Source organism: Coloeus monedula, assembly GCF_965178545.1.
Source record: "Coloeus monedula genome assembly, chromosome: 19".
In the NCBI taxonomy this organism is placed as follows: domain Eukaryota; kingdom Metazoa; phylum Chordata; class Aves; order Passeriformes; family Corvidae; genus Coloeus; species Coloeus monedula.
This window is the reverse complement of record NC_138799.1, coordinates 2020346-2032485: the sequence shown is the minus strand read 5'-3', so window position 1 is coordinate 2032485 and position 12140 is coordinate 2020346. Positions and strand designations below refer to the sequence as shown.

The following is a 12140-nucleotide window of genomic DNA, read 5'->3' as shown; positions in this document are numbered from 1 at the left end:
GCTCTATGCATCTGTCACCCTTCACTACAGTACCTAAATAATTTCAGTCCCAAAGTTCTGACTTAGGTGAAATAAAATTCAAGCATTGAAATTGGAATTTCCAAGGCTATATTAAGATCCCAAATAAATACTTACTGAAAAAAATCTAGGAACACATGAATTCTCAAAAGTTTAAAAAGTTTCAAAAAAAAGTATTTCTTCAAATGATTTATTAAACATGTACCCAAATTTAGCCAACTGCACTTGAAAATCCTCTAGCTACTTTAGTAAAATTTATTCCCTCTTTATTCTTTAGGTAATAAACATATTTTTTGTCTGGAGTAAGAAAATAGGTAACTAAGAAAGCTGAGAATTCTGGCACTTAACAAAGGGGGTTAGAAAGTCTGTATGTTCAGATGATTTAATAATGAATATATATTCTTAGGCAGAATACAGGATTTTACTTTTTTTTCCTGCTGTGCTTATCTGGTCCCATCCTCCTCCTGCCATAGCAAAGATGGGAAGGCAGCACACCTTGATTTATGTAAGGTCAGTTAAGCAGAAGTGAAGATTTTCCCCGTGGGGATTTTCTGTTCTGTCATCAGTGGTCAGAGGCTTCAAACGTAGCCTTTGGGCACCCTCACCACTTTCTACTGCAGTCCCACCAGGTTTGCATATAGGGTGAACCAGTGAGCATTCCTGACACCCCACCCAAAAGGATCTGTCTCTGTCCCTAAGAATCAGTAAATCAGGTTCTTACCTCTCGTGACACCAGATGTGTGGCTCGTGGGCTGGCAGCTGGTCAGTACTGTAAAACAGAAATGGCAGTTCCCAAATTGCTGCTGCACAGAAATCAAGAGTGAAAACATGCAGGTGCCTTGCAAACTGATTTATAATGGAGTCCCCTCCTGGACAGGAGCACCAGAGGCAGCAGGACTGTTGTGGCACATTAGGCTGCCATCCCCTTCCTGCCAGCCTGCAGACCCCATGCTCTTACCTTGGAGCTTTCTGTGGAGCCAGGGCAGACGTGTTGCAGGGACGTTTTATACGATCTCGTCTGCAGATGCTACAGATGCCTACTCTTTCTTCGGTCAAAAATATTTTGGCAAACCCTCTTTGGTAAAGCATTGTCTGGCAAACTGAACTAAGGACATAATTGTCATTTGACATGACTAGATATAATTAGAAAATTTTGATGTCTTAGTGGCTATATGAATACATCTCCTATAAACAATCTCCCAAGGGTGTTAAGGAGAGAATCTGGACTAGTCAAAGCACTTAAAGAACTTGGATTCAGGACTTATGGATTTTATTGCTGCCTTTCCCACCGACTCACTGCACAACCTGGGATGGATTGCTTGGTATGTCTGTGCTGCAGCTATCTCAGTAGTACAATAGATAAAACAGGATATTAAAAGATAAATTAGCATTATTCAAACCTTTTGGCAGCTTTGTTGGTTTAACCCTGAAAGCAGAGGTGCAGATGTATAAGAGGTGAGGAAGGCGACAAACACTGCAGCAGGGAGAGGCTGGTTTCTACCTGGGCTTTTAAGCTGATGCCTCTGACGGATGTGAGGCAGCTTTAGGGGTATCAGGAAGTCTGCACACACACACACACACACACACACACACACACACACAGAGGCATGTGCCTGTGTGCCTCTTTGCACACACTTCAGATTGCAAATAAGTGGGAGATTCTGTAAAAACTGTTCTTGTGAACCTTGTGATGGGTTATACCTGCTGAGACTCCTGATCTGCAGGTTAGTGACAGTGAGCAAGATGCTCCCTGCTTTTGCTGGCAACTTAACTTACCCTTAACCAATGCCTGTAACCCTAGGAAGGAGAACTGACTTGAAATGCCTTCCAACTAAAACCAGCACACCTACTTACAGATGCTAGAAAAATCCTCTATTCAGTCACACCTTTACAAATAATTGGACATTTGCGCAAATGCATCATGTCAGCATGCAGTCCCAGATGCTCTCTACCTGATACATCCTCAGTCCAGAAATTCCATTTAATCACAAATATCTTGCACACTTAGACAGTCCAAAACACCACGGGTATACCAGAGCACTGGGGGTGGCAGACATGCCTGTACAATGCTGATGGGGGGGGAAGGGGATTTGCTGGTAGCGCTTGAGAGAGAGACTGGTCTTGTTTTAGGAATAGAGCACAGTCATGTGAGCTGATTTAAATCCTGTCAGATTTAGACTGAGGTACTTAACGCCTTCTTTCCCTCAGTCATCAACAGAAAGAGTGGCTATCCTCAGGGCAACCAGCCCCTTAAACTGTTAGTCAGGGAGGGGGAGCAGAATGGACTCCCTGCAATCCAGGAGGAATTAGTCATCGACTTGAGCTTAGACTCTCTGTGAGGCCACTGAGGGAACTGTCAGAAGAACTTGCCCAGCCACTCTCCATCATTTATCATCAGTCCTGGCTAACCAGGTGTGAGAGACTGAAAAGATGGATGTCCTGAGACATTTTGGGATGCATGTGGGGGGGAGGGAGGGTCAGACCTTACATTGGCGAGGCATTGCCCTTCCCCACACCCCACCCCACCTAGAGCCATGATTCTGTGATTCGATAGCTGGGCTACATCACCTGACTTTGGGGATGTTGCCTTTCCAGTGGCCAACAACAAAGCCCTTCTACCCAGAGAGCTCTTCTGGGTTTTTGCTGTTGAGCTGTGTGGGATGTGGACCCAGCTGTGCAAGAGGCTGGAGTGAGGCCCACGGGCAGGCAGCTGAGGGAAGGTCTGGTTTGAATGGGAAGTAGTCAGTGAGTTGAGGTGTCTCCAGGTATTGATAATCACCAGTGATTTGGGGATTGTATTTAGTGTCAGTAGGTCCCCATAGTCCAGTGATAGAACATAAAATCTTTTTTGAAAATGGCCCAAATCTCAGAAGAGGGTTGTGAAGGACACAGCAATGAAAGAGATGCTTCAATCCAGGTGGCTTTTGAATATCTCCAAGGATGGAGATTTCACAACAGCTCTGGGAAATTTGTGCCAGTGCTCAGTCACCCTTACAGGAAAAAAAGTCTTCCCAGATTTTCACAGGGAACCTGCTGTGTGTCAGACTGTGCCCATTGCCTTTTGTCTTGTCACTGGGCACCACTGAAAAGGGCCTGGTTCCATCCTCTGTGCTCTTTCAGATATTTATATCCATGGATACAATTCACCTGTCATTCTCTTCTCCAGACTGAACAGTCTCTGTTCTTTCAGCCATCACTTATGACAGAGATGCTCCAATCTCTCATTCATCTTACTGGCCCTTTTCTGGACCCTCTCCAGTAGCTCTATATCTCTCTGACACTGACAAGCTCAGCACTGGACACCACTCCACGTGTGGCCTCAGTGCTGAATCAAGGGCAAGGATCACCTCCCTCTATCTGCTGCACCACTCCTCCTAATGCAGGCACCTTCTTCACAGAAAGGACACATGGTTGGCTCACGTTCAACTTGGTGTCCCCCAAATCCCCAGGTTCTTTTTTTGCAAAGCAGTTTTTCAGCTGGTCAGCACCCACCATTCACTTGTGCCTGGGCTTGTTCCTCTCCAGGTTCAGGGCTTCGTGCTTGCTTTGTGTTATTGGGTCCCAGACTGACCTCAGGGTTTTGCCTCACCAGCACTCAGCTGCACATTGTCCTTACCAGAGAAAACACTTGATGGTACATGGACCTCAGCAATTGTAGAATCACAGAGACTCAAATCCTACTGCCATGTTTATCTGTATTGCTAATTAAGTTATAAAAAGAAGATAAAATGCTAAAAGATCAACTGTTTTCACTTGAAAGCTCTAAATTCATACCCATTTCCTTTTTTCCTCTTTTGCATTACCGAAATAAGACACAGAAAACAAGAACTTCTCCTTCAGTGTTTTGAGTTGCTATTTTAAGGTATCCTTTTGATGGAAATTAGGGCTAAAGCAATGGCAGCTGTAAGACCATACGTTGTGAATACAGGTAGTATATGAGCCCTTAGTGAATGTCTACAGGGGAAAGCTGCTATGTGGAGGCTGGAAAAGAAGACAGGAGCAAGTACAAAAAAAAGGTTGGGCAAATAACCCAGCATTCAGTGTTGTAGTGTATGACATAAAGCTCATGGAAAGAAAAGTGAAGTGTTTGGTCAGCTGTCATAAGCATCCCTGGAAAGCAGTCTAAGCTACTGAGCATCTGCTTTGGATTTGGTTTAATTTATAAACCAAAGCTCATTTCTCTCATCAGGGTATCATTTATATGACACTGCTATAGTGGTTTCTTACAAAGAAGCAGTCTCTAATCTGAAATTACAATGAAAGATTTCACTGTAGTTTCACTCTCTAGATCCCAAAAAATTACTTCAGGGAAAACTTTGCCATGTTTCCTATATCCAGGCACAGCAAGGAGAAACCTGTCCAGGAAGGAATCTGTTGAAAGAAGTGCAAGCACCTCAAAGCAAAAAAAAAGAATGCAGTGTTTCCTGAGAACCATTAATATTCTGTCAATTCTATTTCCATCTCTGCAGGGTGAACTTCGCTGGGACCAGAAGCAAACCGCAGCACAGATAAATGGGAAGAGGCAGGCTGGAAACCATCCAGCAGTGCAGTGTCGCCAAGGTGCACATTCCCCATGGAGGAGAAAGGATTCAGTCGTGCTGAAAATAGATCCTTCTTGAGACAGCTATCAGACAGCTGCTCCCTTTCTGCCAGCCTCTAAGATGTGCATTTTCTTCTCCCCATTCCAGCGGTTAAATGAGAGATAAGGATTGAGAAGGCACTTTTTAGCAGCAGCCAGGCTGGGGAGGGGAAGGGGAAGTTCCTGCAAGTGCTGTGTGTTGGCCACTGGGAACCTTCCCCTCCTGCCTGTTCAGACTCATCAAGCTCATGAACTGGAACCACAAGAATGGCCTGTATGGCTGGAGGTTTTGCAGAAGGAAAATGAATGTTTCTTTGCAGTCTTTACCCCTGGGAGCTACTCTCAGGCTATCTGCTCTGTGGTTTCCTAACCAAGACACATGGCCCTCCAAGAGGAAGTTTCCAGGTGGCCCCTCTGGCCGGGGGCATGTCCAGGTAGCTGCTCCCATGCAGCTGAAGCCATGGCCATCAGTGAAATCTTTGATTTCACTTCATTAAATTACCAGACAGTTAATTTTGTGCCGCTCACCAAAGCATATCCCTCCAGAACACCAAATCCATAATACTGCTTCTCATGAACATCAGCTGAAATGTCCTCAGCAGCAGCAGGCTTTGGTTGCTTTCAGTCCTTGAAGAGGAGTGTGACCTGCAGGCAGAGTCAGAGATCTGTGGAGCTCACTGGGGCAGCAAAATGCATCACATCACATCAGGAAGGAGTTCCACCAGGTGAGGAGCAGCAGGGCAGGCAGAGTACAGGGGACTCCTCTTATTACCACAGGCTGGACATATTCTCAGTGATAATTGCATGCTGGTAAACATTTCCCCAGGCCCATCACAGGAATCCAGGGGTGTGGTACAAATGTGTTTTTTTCATTCTGAGTTGCCTGGCACCATTTCTCAGAAAATACGTGTATGATACAGTGAACAGCACTAACATCACCTCTGTGGGTTATTTCTGACCATAATATAACATTGAAAGAAATAAGATTGCATGACGTCCCTGCCCATGTCAGGGAGATTGAATTAGGTGGTCTTTAAAGATCCCTTCAACCCAAACCCTTCCATGGTCTGTGTGACTCTGAATGGCTGTACTGGGTGAGTTCAAAGGAACAGGCAGACTCTTACACCCAAGACATTTGTCATCATCCCAATCTCCCCAGACACCCACTCTCTGCATGACATTCCACCCAGGAGGTGAAGCCTTCTGGAGAACAAACCACCTCAAGATGGTGAAAAATGCAATGTGAATGGAGCAAAAAACAAGTGACTTCCATGTGGGAAACTGTACTGAAAATGGCAATGTGTTCTGTGTGTCCCTGTTAGTAATAGGAGACAGAAGCACAAGCACATTCCTGCTATCTCTATATGAAGCCCAAGAAGCCTTTGGCCTTCTCAGGTCTCAGTGGCCTATTTGTATCCCCATGTGGAGCCTGTAATGGTCATGGGATAGAGCAGATATCCTCTTCAACAGGGATCCCCTTGCACACCCTGCTAGTGAGCCCTGGGAGTCTGGAGAGAGCTCAGAGCTGCTCAGCTTCTGCTCCAGTAGGAAACCTCCTGCTGTGGGTTGAGGGCCTGGAGAGCAGGCTCAGGTGCCTTACACAGACAGAGGTGTCTCCTTGTGCGTGGGGACAGGTCATTGCAGCTCCTCCTCTGGTGATCGGGGTCCCTGATGCCCTGACCAGGAGCTGAGATGTGCTGAGGGCCATGGGGGGCACCAGGAATGAGCAGGATCTGCATGGACGTGCTGCTCCTCTGAGCACACGTTACAGCTAAGGGGAAAAGAAGTCAGTCCTGTATGTGGCAGGTCACTACTGGTGATTACTCTGCCCTACTTCAACCAAAGCAGCTTGCTGGGTGACTGCTGCCCAGACCCTGATAAACTGCGGTGGATATCCCATAATGTAGAATCTACACACATCTGTTCACTGTTTACATACGCATTGGGTGTGTTATCAGCTCTCTCAACATGATGTCACACAGGGAACCCACTTGGTGACAAGCAGCTATGCTTGGGCATGTGTCTGAAGGTGGGTTCCTCTCAGTGACAGTGGGTGAGCCTCAAGAGTGGCACAGCCCAGCTCACAGAGCACTGGGGAGACAGGTAAAGCAGCAAACTTTGATTTGGGGGGGAGAACTCTTCACTGAGTATCAGAGTTGTGCTCTTAATCAGATTCCTCATGTTCCCAGCAAACACCAGCGGAAGAGCTGGCCTAGGAGGTGACATTCAGGATGTCCTTTCTGTCACCCACCACAGCAGCTGAGGAGCTCCAGTTACAGAACAGGGGAGTGGGGTGGGCAGGCTAAGACGCCTCCGGGTAAGACAAAGTCAAAAGACGGCAAGTGGCAAAAGGGGGAGGGAAGGAGAACTAGGATTAGGTGCATAATATTAGCACAAGCAGCAACTGCATCCTAAAAAAGACAGCAATGAGGTGGTACCTTCCTTGGTTGGCACTCATTTGGGACAGATGCACAAATCCTACTTCTGGGCAGATTTCAGTGCTGTAAATGGAAATATACTGGTAGGGAATTTCTATTAATCTGCTCACTTTGAAAATTAGACTTTTCAAGGCTAAGACAACCCAGTGGATTACCACAGAATTTTCTGAGTGACACTCACTGCAGTGAAGTTGCCAACAGGATACGTAGCAGAACTTTCTAGTGACTTTTCTGAACTAACTTGTTCTTGCAGAAAAGTTCCTTTTGCATCCTTACGAAGGTTATCAACAGTTTCATTTTTTTATATTGGCAGACATATTCCCTTGGGGGTCAGGCTAAACATTTATTTAATTGCTCATTGCATTCATCTGATGTGCCAAGGGAAGAATACAAGTCCCTGCTACTCCTCAAGGGCAAATCAGTTGTGCAAAGCAGAACAGCTCCAGGTTTTTTTATTGGATGATCCTTCATAAAACATATGCCACACAGGTTGGGCTCTCAAAGAGTGACAAGCGGGGTCCCTGTGGGGTGGGCCACAGCAGCAGCTCAAAACTTGGGCTACTCTGCACCACCTCCATCCCCCTACCCTCTGCCAGGAAGAAAAGCAGCTCCTGAGGCTGCTGACCCCAGCCTGAGTCACCTGCCCTGCCTGGGGAGCTGAGGTCTGGCCATGTTGGGGGCTCCCAGGCTCCACCTGGGAGTAGTCCCTGAATTCTTCAGCCCTCTGGGAAGGTCTGGATTTTCACTCTGTCCTCCCAGTACAGCTTGTGTTCCTGGGTCTGGGAAATGCTGCCTGAGGATTTGTTCTCTGCAGTGCACACAGCTCTGCTCAGCACCGTGCCTGGGCATGAGTGATGTGCCTTGTACCTTCTCAGCAGAAACTACAGAATAAATACAGCAACTGATTTCTTCAAAACTAAAATTAAACTTTACAAATAGTTTCAGAAGTGGGGTATGAGTTAGTCGTTTGCAGATTATCATTGTAGTGTTTCCCAGCAGTTTCCCCTCAGACTTCTGACCTTTTGTCCTCAAACCTGTTCTGAGTTGTCATTTCTTCCACTCCCACATCCTCTATCATCTTATCACTTATTTCTGTTCCTTGCACACATCCATCTTACTTTCAGGGCCATGAGACTTTCTGAACTCCCAGCACGGTTTCAACCCCACCTCAGTTCTGTGGTTACCCTTCCACACTCTCTCTTACCAATTTTTTTCTGCAACAAGAGTCACAATATATCAAGTTCAGCTGCTCACACATAACGCATTGGGGCCCAACTCTATTTGATCTGGACCTGTTCAGGCTGCTCCTGCTCCACCTTGGTTGAGAGAGAGGACAAGACTTTCTGCGCTGTTCCTGGAGTAAGCCCTGCCTCTGCTTTCCTCACCAGGGAAGGGATTCACAGACTGGGGCCTCTTGCTGATCTGCAAAGCAAAAGATGGTCTTCTGTGTCCACAGGCATTGCATTAACTTGTTGGTTTACAAGAGAGGGGATGCCCCATCCACCCCAAGTAGCCCTGGCTGACTGCTGGAAGCACCTGGGCAGCTGCTGTGTTGCCCATGGGACAGCACATCCCAGCAGGGAATGGTCACAGCCATGGTGCTGGGCCCCATTCTGATGTTTAACCTTTGAGCTGGCAATGGAGCTGTGCTGCAGCAAGTTTCTCAGGGGTAAGAATAGCAGCTGCTGTCTTGGCACACAGCACAAGTGTCCAGCTCCTCCAGGGCAGCACGTTGCACTGCGACATAGAAGGCAGCCTACCCGCCCAGGAATGTCTTCAGGCGCTATTAGTGGAAGCAAATCATCCCCACAAACAGGCACGACCCCGCACAGGAGTCTTGGGAGAGCGGGGCTATTTTGGGCTTTTGACATTGAGGATGGAAGGAGACACGTGATGGGGCTGATCCTCCTGGTAGGGGCCTCCTCCAAAGCTCCCTGCAGCCTTGTCCCCTCCTCTAGCAATGGCTCTTGTGAAGGCTGAGGGGCAATTTGGTGTGGCCTTGGAGTGCAGGAGGTGAGGGCAGAGGGAGCTGTGAGTTTGCTGGGGGTGCAGGGCCAGCCCTCAGTGCCATCAGCAGTGCCCAGCCGTGCTTAGGGCAGGTCCTGCCTGACGGTGTGAACCTGTCTCTGAGCTCAGGGCTTGGGGCTGCCTGCTTTATTCTCAGCCATACCCACGAGACTGAGAGAGATACCACAGAGTATTGCAAGGCTCCAAACAACTTGCTGAAAGCATGCATTGAAACACAAATCCTTTGCATCCAGGAGGGTATTCACCTCTTTCCGCCTGAAGGTCTCCATTTCTGAGTGGTTCCTCAGCATCAGGAATGTTTGAGAGGCCGCTTTTCCTCTTCCCAGGCACCACAAATTCCCTCCCCAACTTATTCCCATCCTTTTAAGATCCTTTTTCTTTTTCTGGCGTGGATTTCTTTCATTCCACTTTTTTTACGTCTCATTTCCGCTTAATTTACCTTGCTTTGTGAAAAGTTGCACGTTAAGCTGTCAGAGGAGAAATCACCACTTTCCCAGAAGAGTTTTCCAGCTGGATCAACCAGCCAAGTTGGTCCCCCTTGTGACTCCATATTCAGCTGGACTGATACACAGCAGCAATGTTAGCAGGCAGGAACAAGTGGTCAGGGTGTATTGGGTAGCTTATAAAGTGCTGCCACTAAATGCAATCCCATACCCTTGGGGGTCAGTCTCATGCTAGCTCCTGGAAGAAGGCCACCTGGCACAGTCCCAGTCTTTTAAGCCATCCCCATGCACATCCAGCACTGCTGCAGACGAAGACTCCATCAGTTCATCCAGCAGACAAGAACCACAAGTCCCTCATTCATAGTCAAGTTATTTTTCCAGCAGCCTAATAAATTACCCTCCTTGGTCTGGCTTTGCCAGTACCTCTGTGCTTGTTGGGCATCCCCTGTGTCTGTCAGAACACAGTACAATGGGTGTGGGCACTGTGCACAGTCCACCCCTGGCTGCTCACTTAAAGGTCAGGCTGGTGATAAAGTCAGTCTTTACCCTCCATTTGGTGCCATATGATGTGGTTCAGGTTCCTGTGGATCACCTTGCCTGGTGATGACTGAACCAGGGCCTCAGCGTGTGGTCTGTGGCATGGCAGGCTCTGTGACTGGTACGCTGGACAGGGCTGTGTGCTTCTGTGAGGATCCCCAGCACTGCAGTGCTCCCACTCGTGCTGCCCTGGACCATCATGGCTCAGCACAGGCCAAGCTTCTGTGCAGTAACTCGAGCTGAGGGTTTGTGACCATGGCCGTGCATTTCTTTCAATCTCTTTATTTCTTATTGCATGCAATTGGCAGAGCTCAAAGTGTACCACAGGCTTTCCACAGAGGTGCATTGCTGCCAGCAGGCCCTGAGCCCAAACCTGCCCTCGTGCTCTCAGGATCCTCCCCTCCAAACCAGACCTACATGCATGGTGTGTTATGCCAACACAGGCACCACAGTCCTGGATGCAGCCAACCTGGGGACTCCAGGTGCCAGGTGGGAAAGCCAGGCTCTGGCACCTGCTGTTCAGCCAACCCTGTTGTGAGTCAGAGCCAACACAAACCAAAAGTGAATTCCACTTTATGAAATGGGAAAGAGCTGCACTGCCAGCAGAAAGAGCTGGTGCAGTGAAGGTAGGGGTTATCCTGCTAAAGCCAGCTCCATGCAGAGCCTTGCAGGGGCTGCTGTGCTCTGCCCACTGTGCTTTGAGTCTCAAAGAAGCAGGGACTGTGGAGCTGGGGCAAGAGCAAACAGCAAACTTTGTACCAAAAGCAGGCAAGAGGGCTGGGAGGATTACATGACAGTGCCATGTTGATGCCAGGATACTCTGGAATGAACAATGACCATCTGGTAAGGGTTGCAAGACTTTCCTAGCAGTTTGTAATTTTCTGTTATTTTGCACAGCTACTCCTAAACAAGTTACAACTGTTCTTCTGCAGGTTCGTGGAGTATTGCACTGAGTAACCAGTCATTTGACATGGTGGGCTAGGGTCAGTGGCATGGCCTAGGAGCACAGCAGGACTTTGGATTGCATCCTGAGGAACAGCACTGTGTCATAAGCTGCTGAGAACAAGGTGCAGGTAGTCTGCTGAGAATGTGCTGCTTCCAGGCTACAGGAGCTGAAACAGAAGTCATCCCATGGGAAAGCAAAAAGCCTGTCAAACCTCTAGGTTTTAAATTCAGGATAAAATTGGTCAAACTGCTCAGAGAAGTAGTAAGGCTCCAACCCACAGTTTTGACTATACTTAACTTAGTAACAAAATGACTCTCATTTAAACATTCACATTTGGAGCATCTGAAGTTGCCGATATCTATTTTATTGACACTGTCACAGCAGCAATGTTTGTGTTCACAAACAATGGGAAAATTCCTACCACAGCTGGAGAGATACTTTGTGGAAGTTCTGGTTATCCCAGAAGAAGCTCATTTTTCAGTTCCTAACACCACCTGGAAAGGAGAGGCTTTGTTTAGTCCACACATGCCAAGATGAGTCTTTTGATCCCTAAAATCATCCATCTCAGTGCACCATCTAGCTAGGATGTGCAAGTGGAGCCCGAGCCAATGCAGTGGTGTCTGGAACCCTTAAAACCACTGTGTGAGTTGAATATAAGCAGGTAACACCAAGATGGCCACTGTCCACAGCTGAAGCATGAAGAAAAGATTAATTCCATTATTTCACTGGCAAAAGAGGGACACAGGCACTGCTAAGTTTATTCCTTCTTTTCAGGGGCAAAAAGCAGCGAGCCCTAAGCCTTGCATTATGGGTCTGGAGCAGGCACAGTCTGTCACCAGGCTGTGTTTTACAATCTCTGAACTTCTAATCTCCCTTCCCCCCTTTCAAAGAGGCTCCAGTCCTACAGGAAGAACGTTTTCAAGTCTTTAACAACATTCTGTTACCTGCTCTCAGAAAACTCTATTTCTTCTTCAGCACACTGAAAACAACCCAAAGCAAACGCAGATACGTGAATTCTCTCACACTGAGTATTTTCTAACATCTCCCAGGTGCAAGGGAGTATCAGGCACCTCAAAGCAGGATCTAAACCTACAGGATATTGCAGAGAGTGGCCCACAGTCAGTGTGTTCAACCAGCCTTCACCTGGGGAT

At 47.5% G+C, this 12140-nt stretch overlaps 1 long non-coding RNA gene across 7 annotated transcripts in view; it reads left to right on the top strand.

The window, feature by feature from the left end:
- Window positions 1–12140, top strand: part of LOC309580110 — a 54047-nt gene that overhangs the window by 20949 nt on the left and 20958 nt on the right. For 4 of the 7 annotated variants that reach the window (XR_014226954.1, XR_014226955.1, XR_014226956.1 and 1 more), the window contains one exon: window positions 4488–7986. This is a non-coding gene — a long non-coding RNA (uncharacterized lncRNA). Of the gene's footprint in view, window positions 1–4487; window positions 7987–12140 lie in introns of those variants that run through there. The other 3 variants (XR_014226951.1, XR_014226952.1, XR_014226953.1) reach the window with 1 other exon arrangement.